The 10,362-nt window shown below is 49.3% G+C and overlaps 1 pseudogene; it reads left to right on the forward strand.

Moving 5' to 3' along the window:
• Positions 1-236: 236 nt before the first annotated feature.
• Positions 237-873, forward strand: LOC101770241 (annotated as a pseudogene).
• Positions 874-10,362: the final 9,489 nt, after the last annotated feature.

A 10,362-nucleotide genomic window follows, 5' to 3' on the forward strand; every position in this document is an offset into this window, starting at 1 on the left:
GCCGCCCCGGCCGCCGCTCCGCCCGCCGTGCCCGCCCGGCCGCCGCTCCGCCCGCGCGCCCGCCCGGCCGCCGCCCGCTCCTCGCTCCGGGCAATGGCTGCTCCCTGATCTCCCTGCCCGCGGCTGCGGCCGCGGCCGCCGCGCTGGCGGCGGCGGTTTCGCTCTCCGATCCCGAGCGCCGGCGGCGCGCCCAAGCCGAGGCCGCGGGCGGCGGCGACAAGGAGGCCGTCCGCGCCTACTTCAACTCGACGGGCTTCGAGCGGTGGCGCAAGATCTACGGGTCGGCGACGGAGGGTGTGAACCGCGTGCAGCTGGACATCCGCGAGGGCCACGCGCAGACGGTGGCCGCCATGCTGTCCATGCTCCGCGACTCGCCGCTCCAGCTCGCGGGCGCCACGGTGTGCGACGCCGGGTGCGGGACAGGGTCCCTCGCCATCCCGCTCGCCGCCGAGGGCGCGGACGTGCTGGGCTCAGACATCTCGGCCGCCATGGTCTCCGAGGCGCAGCGGCAGGCGCCTACCTGCACGCCGAGCGGGACATCGAGGACGCGCTCCGCGAGGCCGGCTGGCGCGTCGCCAACCGGGGCTTCATCTCCACGCAGTTCTACTTCGCCAAGCTCTTCGAGGCCGTGCCCGCCGGCTCGTCGTCGTAGCGTGCGTGCGTGTTTCGCTGGCGCAAATTGTTGATAGAGAACCGTGACGCCGCCGCGGTGTTGATGCATCGGTGGCTGTTTGTACTTGCAAATTTTGCTGTCGAGCTTGTAGATTATAGCAGATTGAAGAAGAGTTGTGGTCAGAAAGAAACCTTCATGCCGAAGGTCGTCAAGGTCGCTGTTCATATTTCATTTTGCATCAAGCTCGTCAAGGTCGCCAATTCGATGAGACTAGACTAGACGAACCAACTACACGATCGGTTGTTTTGCACGTCGGAGCTATGATGTTCAGAAATATGTTCATATGCGACCTCATGTTTTTGTCATTGCCACTGAAAAAGAAAAACTTGGGCCATCCAGTTCCAACTTCCAAGTGTGTGCGCGCGCCATTGCCAGCGATAGAGGAGAGACGTGTACAGGAGGAAAGAAGGGGAGGAGAGAGAGGAGAGACAGATATGTGGGTCCGTTCACAAAGGGTAAAATAGGCTATTCACAAGAAGTGCTCATGTTTTTGGAGCTGGAGCACTGCCTCCAACCAAACACGTGCAACAGCTCCATATTTTTCTGGAGTTGTTGGAGTGGAGCTAGGAAAGTGTGGAGTTGGTGGAGTGGAGTTGATTTTTCTAAAGTGAAGTGCTCCCAAACAGCCCCTAAAACTCAGGGCACACTGGCAATTTAAAAACAGAGAAACGGATGCACACAGAAACATGACAACGATGAACCAGCGACCAGCCGGTGGTCACCGGCCAGCGCGCTAACACAGATACTGGAGACATGCTGGGGTAGGAAAGATGCTAGTTTACTTAGTATCCCTGACAGAGCTAAAGAAAAATGACAGGAGATTCAGGTGCAAATTCAGAGAAGATTTCAGAGCACTTGCGTTCATCACCCAAGCCTCTTACATTCCATACAGAAATTAGGTTTAATTCATTACCTAGCTTGATTCACCACGAGTTACAAACGTTACTTTACCAGTGAGCATAGGCTTCAGTGACCTTACGAGACAAGGGAGTGCCACACAGGTAAAACCTCTCATCAGACTAGAGAAGCACTACACCGTACAGGATTAATCATAGGGCTGCTTATGTTACATTCAAGAAAAGTTGGAAGGACAGAACACAAAACATCTTATTTGGAGGACAGAAGCCTCCGACCTTGAAGTAGTTGAAATCCAGCTTAAATAGGAGATGCAAGGCTGCTGAAGAAAACAAATGTTGTGACAGCAACAAAAAACCTTCTTTCGTTGGTAATAGTGGAAGTATTGAGGCCGCAGTACCGAAAGATCTTGATTGGACTGAGCACATTCTATAGCATCTCTATCAAATCCTTCATAGAAGCTGTCAGATCAGCCTAAAAACATGTTCAAGAACAACTGTTAGTAAAATATCTATGTTTTGCATAATCAGGTCACCCATAGTAATAAATGTATATGTAAGAAACCTAATTGATGTTTTACAGTCCTGGTAGTAATGGCTGAACGTACTTTAAATGTGCTAGAATAAAAAACGCCTAAAACCTTCTCAGACTAATGCGAAATAATAGGATTTCCAGAGCTTTCATCAATACCGTAATAGGAACGAGGAAATTTGACCATCTCCGAAAAGGTAGTGTTATATTTGAGTGGTTCATATAACATGACGTGGCGGAACCGTCCAAATTAACTTAGCTAAAGCACAATTAAGTCGCATGACACGTGATCATATGCTTTAATTAAGTTAACTCGGCAGTCCATCGGATTTCATCCGATAAACCACTACACAGGACCGAGAAAGCAGATCTCACACGAAGGTGAGTGGTTCCAGAGAATACAATAGATCATCCAAATTAAACCAGTGCATTAATTGATTACAACAAAAGAGTTCGAAATTCAAACATGAGTTGCAGAGTTCTTAAGCAGCGGAAATAAACAAACGGAAGCTAGCGCCAGGGTCAGACGTCATGACGAGGCCGATCATGACATCTCTGGTCCTTGTCCTCGCCGTCCGAGGAGGGATCCCACTCGACCGTCCACCCAGGAGGAAGCTGGGGAGGCCAAGTGCCACTTGGGGCAAACTCAGAGACGTCAACATCACCTGAAAAGATATGCCACAAGCAAGGCTGAGCGACTACGCTCAACAAGACTTAACCGACGGGTGGTACTAATCCACCAACACTAGACATGCAAGCTCTCTGGCTCTGAGGTTTGTTTTGCCAAAAGCGACTAGTGTAGGTCCTTACTTTCAATATTTTAGCCACAAGTTCTACATTCAATTACCAATCTAGGTTAGCAGTTATACTAAACAAGCATAGTTTTCCAAGCAATTAGTACAGATAACCATGTTAGATCATCATCATCTTTCATTCTTACTCAGTGTAGCATAGCGATCAAATAGTCCCAAACTGTGAGAGGCAGACGAATCGATTCGAATTTCTTAACCATGCATGGCGAACCTAATCTCACGACATCTGCTCACCGTGAAGGGTCACTTCTTTTGTCGACCGTCCCCGTCAATCCCCAGACCCGTGTCGGGCCCACTTCCCTTGGTACAAGGCTCCATAGACCCGGCCTCTGCCGTTCTATGACCGCACTTGTCACCACATGATGCACCACGGGAAAACTCAGTTTCCAGAGACAGTGGAACAAACCACTCATGTCCCGGTTCAATCAGGTACTAGGCTTCCCATCCCATACTAGGTATGAGATTAGTACTTTTAAACACTTGATCACGAACACCATCAATTTTCGACCTTAATCCAATTTCAAGTAGACAGACAGGGCAATCCACCGACCACCAAAATAGTTCACAGAGCCCTGCCCTGTCCATCGTCCTTATAGTTGTTGCAAAAACAAAGCAAGCAACTCCTATAACTCGCGAGTGACAGGAAATCACTTGACTTTTACCGAGTCCTATTTAAGCATTGCAACTACTCGGCCTATCATACTAGTGTTCAGATCAAAGGGAAACTAAGTCATGCATCTACGGTTTCAATCAACTCCTGTAACGTAAATGCACACACATAATAATAGAAGGCATGCACAAGTTTAGAAAAACTGGGTTATCCTCCGGGGCTTGCCTTCAAGTGGGGCGGTAGCGAATTGGTCCTCAACGGACTCGGGCTCGACTTATGCAGGCGGCGGCTCAGCTACGGCTTCTTCTTTGGGCACCGGGCGTAGCTCGTATGTGCCGTCTGCGAGGTTCATCTCTACACGAAATGTAATGCAAGGATAAGCCACTTAGACGGTGATTTCAATAGTATTTGCAAAGATTTAAACCCAAAACTGTAGCAAAACTATAGGAAAAGGTACAAAATCTACTTTATTGGATTCTACTCAGAACGAGGATTCCAACCAAAGTGATTTCATATTTTTCTGATTTTTCCTCGATTTAAGATGTAATTTCCAAGCTTCTATTGATTTGGAATGAGTTAAAAGAGTCGGATTGGGGAAAACTTACGATCTGACCCTTAGACTTAAGGAATAACTGTACAGGGATCCTCAGATTTAACACAGAGAAGTGCTTGGAATTTTACACAGATATCCTTGGTCAAAAGAAAAAGATACAACCGAGCCCTCAGGCGAGGCGGACAACACTCGGGCGAGGGGCGAGGCGGACAACACTTGGGCGAGTCGGGCGAGGCAGACAGCACTCGGGCGAGTTGGGCGAGGCGGACAGGGTCGGGAGAGCTGGAAAGGGGTCAGCAGCTCACCTCCGGTCCTCTTGATGAGGTCTCGGGGTCGGGAGAAACAAGTCAAGGTGGAACGGCAGAAGTCGGTAAACTTTGGGCGGCGGCGATCCGACAAGACAGGGGCCTCGGAGGCTCCTTGAGCAGGTCGGCGAGCTCTTCAAATGGGTCGGCGAGCTCCAGGCGACCAAGGTGAAGCTGACGGTGAAGGAGTCGCTGCACGGGGCTGGCCGAAGTGGCGGCTCCAAGTGCAGCGGTGAGGTTCGGTGGTGCTCCGGTGGCGGTGGTGCTTCTCGTGGACAACAAGCAAGCTCTAGAGCTGCGCGAGAGGATGGCGAAGCGGCTAGTGGGGTCGGCAAGGCGCGGGGTTGGGCGGAAAGGGGGAGCTCCACAGAGAGTTCAGGTGGCGGCGCTTGAGCGCGAAGCAGAGGAGTGTGCAGCGGTGGAACTTGAGCGAGTGGTGACGAAGGGAACTCCGGTAAGAGGCTTCGGTGCCCTTTTATAGATGCGCGGAAGTGTTCGGAGGAAGGAAGCGAGCTCGAGCGGCGAGAGGATAAGATCGAGGGAGAAGGAAGTGCTCTGCCGCAGCGGGGATTGGTCGGCGTTTCCATTGGCGAGCTTGGACGCAATCTTGCCCTGGTTGGGTGGCAAGGATTTGGGGCTGGGGGCAAAGCGGGTTTGCTGGGCGCGCGGATCTACTAGGTCTATGCGTGTGTGTGGTCGCAGCCATCAATGGTGGCGGCACCATTGGCCGACAGGAGGGAGGGAAGGGCACTGCAGGCGAGGGCGCTGCAGGCGAGGTGACAGGGCGAGCGGTGTGATGCGATCATGCGCGGAACTAGCGGCTCTGCTGGGGCACGCCACTGGCGAGGCGGGGGAAGGAGCTATCACTGCCTGCGCGGTGGTTGGTGAAGGCGGCAGCATCTCGGGGCGCGCGACAGGGGATCCGGGTGGGGCGGATGAGCGTGGGAGGCGAGGCGGCACCGGCGCGGCAGCGGCCGATCTTCGATCGCAGAGTGGTTGGGGCGACGACGGAGCTGCGGGCAGTGCGCCGGGCGCGGCCGGCGAGGCCTTGGGCGGGACAAGACGGAACAAGAGCGGAGGACCACGGTTCATCATTGCGCGCGACTGGGGAAGAGGCGCGCTGATCCATCGTGTCGCGGCCGGCGACTGGGCGAGGCGACGCTCGCCAGCGAGGTCACGCCACGCGGCAGCGGCGCTCTGGAGCGCGGCGCACGCGCGCTCTGGCGCTGTCTGGTGGATGGATCTGCGAGATTCTTTGCCGGGCCCACCTTCAAGCCTCTGGATCTCCCGATTTTCAAACCGCACCATGTTGACTTCCTTTACAAGAGTTGTAGAACACAGATCAAGGTCCAATTTTTGCAATTTGACCGAGTTCAAAAACATGGTGGATTTGGAGATTCAAAGCTCCAAAGTTTGGAGGAATGCCTGTTTTGAAGACTTAGAGAAAAGCGGCGGCTTGGCTGGTTTTCCGGGTTCGGGGCTGATTTGAGCTGCAGATTTGGGAAGCTTCGGAGGTGAAATGGGACCAAGTTCCAATTACCAAGTTGTTGTAGGAACCTAGTTCTCCAACTCTTGGTTGGACAGATCCTTAAGTTCCCAAGCAGAAACTCGAGTTACGGTTTTTGGGCAGTGCTTTAAGCTTGAGAGGGAAAAAGGGTACTTTCACTTACCTTAAAGCTGCCCAAGTTCTTCTTTAAGCACTAAAGAATTTGTTTAAGATTAAAACACCGTTTAAGCACCCAGGTTGTTACACATGACAATAAAACACAAAATTTAGAGATTACACGTGCAAAGTGTGGAGAAATAAAAAACGAATCTTAGGGGAAAAAAGAAATCTTATGTGATCTTTCCCGGTACTGAATTGGGATCCTTAGCAATAACAGCTCTCTTAAAATAACGATCAATGGAGGGAAGGTTAAAATAACCCAACAACACCACTTCAATTCTGATTTTCCTCTTCTTAGAAAACTGTAGTGTAGTGGGTGGAACAAAAGTTTTTACTTAGAGAGCATCAAGTAGTGCAAGATTAGTAAATTCATTCTCATACTTCACAGTAGCCAACGCATCTTCATCTCCATAAAAGTATCTAACCCATAAATGGTATTTGCCCACCATATCATGAAGTACGCGGACAACATGTTCACATGTCATAACCTTGGACCACCCCTCATCTAACTTGATGATAAACCCTGAACCAATGGGCTCTTCCACTGAAGGGGTATCTTTCTTTGAATAAAGTATGGTAACTGTTGTTGTACTATGGTCAATGTGTGCCTTTCTAGCTGCAGCCTCAGCAACACTAAGCATCTCCATGTTGACAATGCTACATAAAAATCAAACAGAATACCACATAAAAATCAAACATAACTAACATTAAACAGAACACCGTGCAAATTGCAATAATACCCTTTGGATTATTGAATTAAAACTAGGTGAGAATGCTATTGCAACCATCACTCACTCCGCTCCCCAATATGTCAGACCAACTGATCGTTCATAGCAACAGATTGAGGTACAAAGTTAGAGCAAAGGGAAAGAAAGTAAGCTAATGATAAATGACCACACATCCCCTGTTGAGAAATCGACACCCAAACCTTAACACCAACTCTCTAGAAGTGGCATCAAAGTAGTGTGACACCACTTCTTCTGTGGACCTTATACCCACACTACTCTGAGGAGACCTTCACACCGACACTAATACGGGAGACCTACTCTCTACAAGGGAACTAGAATCTTTTATTCATCTACTCACAACTTGCTACAACACTCACTCTTACACTCTTTATGTGGCTACCCTACCATGACACCACTACACTACATGACAATTTTGCCATCTATTCACCTATGGCTCACATACCACTCTATGCCATGATATGGCTAGGAGGGAGGGGAGCACCTCTATTTATAGGTGCTAATGATCATTGTGGTGTTGCCATATGGCAACTTCCACACTCTTCCACACAAAATATCCTAACTCTAGAACCCTCCTCATCCTTATCTAGTTTCTTATATTTCTACCATACTAAAATATCTAGTTTTAGAGTATTCTAGACTTCACCATGAAGCATGGCAATTATGGCTCATGCATTCTCTCTAATTTTGTAGAACCTTCTTACCTTGCCATGATCTTGCATGGCAAAGTTAGTCTCTTAAGATCTCCACAATCTTTTAGAATGTTCTAAGAATGCATCGAATATTTCAACATCCACTGTTTAATTGCAGGTGGAAAACACCTATACCTCTTTCGCATCATTATATTGGAGGTAGAAGGTGAAAGTGCAATAGTTACACTACTGTTTTCATCCCTGACCTAATATTGTTAAATGGCGACTCTCGAATAAAACGGCTAAATTGTGTGACAAAAGGAGTATTAGATGCAGCTTAAACATATGAGACTAAAAGCATGTGCAAACAGAGCAAAATCATTTAAAGCATTGCTCAGAATTTACCTTCCTATATTCGCTGACTATCAAAACTCAAAACCCACAATACACAGGTCAAGTTCCCCTGACTGCAGTTTACGAACAATACCCTTGAGCCTTTGAAACCAAACCTCCAAGTTTGGAATCTGCAAAAGGATTTAAAGATATTGGCCATTCAACCCATTAGATTAAAACTGGGCGAGAATTCTACTGCAACTAACTATCGCTGGCTCCGGTCTCCAATGTGTTAGACTAGCTCTCTGCTCATAGCAACATATTAAGGTGGTACAAAGTAAGTAAACGGAAAGGAGGTAAGGTCCTCATGCTACCAGAGACCACTGTTACATCATATTATACCGAACATTGTACATTTTATTACCAACTTACAAAAACAAAGGTAAAAAGAACAAGAACTATATCAATTATTTAGTCAATGGACAAACATCTGATTTAATAGGATTTAGTCAATGGACAAACATCTGATTTAGTCAATGGACAAACATCCTTAGTGAAACAGGAACCAGAAACCTAAGGGGCTTACTGATTCAACATCTACTCAGAACAACTCGTAATTCAACCAGAGAGAACATAGGAATGTAAACCTCACTAGCGGGATATCCGGTATCCGCAATGTACTGACGCAGGTTGAGCTGCCTAACTTATAATTGGGAATTCTGCACCATCAAGGTACTCAATAGGATTGCTCAGAAATTTACATAGCAAAAGTATTTAAAAGGATGCTAAAAAATGTACCTATGATTCACTGACTGTCAAAGCCACAATATCAAAGGTCAAGATTCCCTGCTTGCGGTTTACAAACAATATCCTTAGGCCTTTGAAACCAAACCTCTAAGTTTGAAAATCTACAAAAAGATGAAAAGATATCAGCCCATTGGATTAAAATTGGGCAAAATTTCTACTGCAACTAATTATCCTTCACTCCACTCCCCAATCTGTCAGACCGGCTGTTCGCTCATGGCAATTAAGGAGGAAAAGAAGTAAGGTTCCCATGCTACTAGAATAGCATATACCAGTGTTACATGAGATTATACCAAACATCATACTTGTTATCTAAACTTACAGAAATGGTAGGCAAAACCAACAAAAGTTGTATCAATGGTTTAGCCAATGGCTGAAAATGAGTCGCAACGAATTGCTTAGTTAAAGCCTAGTGATGAAAGAGAGATAACTTCTCACAGGGATGGATCGGAACGTTGTCACATAAACGTGGTGGTGGACACCCTCGAGCGCCGTTCGTGGGTAAAAACTCTCTAACCTCGCAAGTTCCTGGTCAAGGAGTAAAATTTAGTTAACCTCGCAACTTCTTATGGAAACTATTGTGGCAGTAAAACTCTTACCCTCGGATCTTCTTTGTTACTTTAGAGACTTGAAGTTAGCGACTGTTTGTTGATGACTAAACTCCAATTGAGCTAACCCTCGAGTGCTCAGAGTCAGTCTCGAGCACCGAGCTTTTACCTTTTCACTCTTTATTTAGGACCAGAACCTGAAGGGAGACATCACGAGGTTGTAAGCACTTGAAGCAGCATGACGAACCAGGCACCACAAGGTTGGGCCTCTATCTCGAGCCGAGGGTGAAGACACGAGGCTGGAGAGTTGGCCTGGTGTGAAGGTGAAGTTTCGAGGTTGGAGGGATGGAGGCGTGAGTGAAGCGTCCCCACATAAGCAAAGACTAAATGTGATACAAATATCATGTAACGACCGACACCAAATCTTCAAGTTAATCTTAATCGGAGTCCCTAATCTCCCTGTCTCAGCTTTACCGAGTTTAAGTGCTCAACCTCCAGTCCAGTCCCGACCCCTGAGAACCGACCCCTCTTTACCGTTTCCCCAGTTCCGACCCTGCCGACCCCAACCCCTACCGCCGGATCCTTCTAAGTGTTCCCGCAATGTCTCTCTCAATCTGAGCAGTGGACCAACCGAGACTGACCGGTGGACCCACAAAATCTTTTCCCCAGATCTCGTGGTGTAGACGCACTCGAGTGGTATGCCCGCTTCAGAGCTTCTCCGCCGCGTGGCTCGTTTTTCTCCAACACCCGCCGCTCCACCCCGTCGCCGGCCACGACCGGATGGATATCCGCGCCCGCTTCCCCAATCGCAGCGGAAGCCTCCTGCAACCCTTTCTGCAGCGTCTCGCAGCTCGCACCCATCATCACCTCGCCAGACCCTGGATGCAAGGCCCGATGCCGCCCGTCTTTTCCGCCGCCTCTCCACCGTCGCGCCACCCCAGATGCGCTACGCAACGATTCCTCCTCCGCCAACCCCGGCCATGGCCGCGACAGCTCCTTTCCCGCCCTGCCAGATCTACGCCCCGAAAGAATTTTGCTTCGCGCTCGCCCGCGCAACCGCAACCCGCCTGTCTTCTCACCTGTGCGCCCTAGTTCCTAGCGTCGTTCCCCTGGTCACATCCATCAGATCCGCCGCACGACGACGCCCGCCTCCGCCAAATCTCAACCACCGGCAAAACCGCGCCCGCGCCGCCCTGTCTCTGGTGCCCAATGGCCGACGGTGTCATCCTCGAAGTCCTGCTCCACCGCCCCGCTGCTCAATCGCCGCCCCGGCAGCACACTCCATCACTTCTTC

Source organism: Setaria italica, chromosome II, assembly GCF_000263155.2.
Source record: "Setaria italica strain Yugu1 chromosome II, Setaria_italica_v2.0, whole genome shotgun sequence".
Lineage (NCBI taxonomy): Eukaryota > Viridiplantae > Streptophyta > Magnoliopsida > Poales > Poaceae > Setaria > Setaria italica.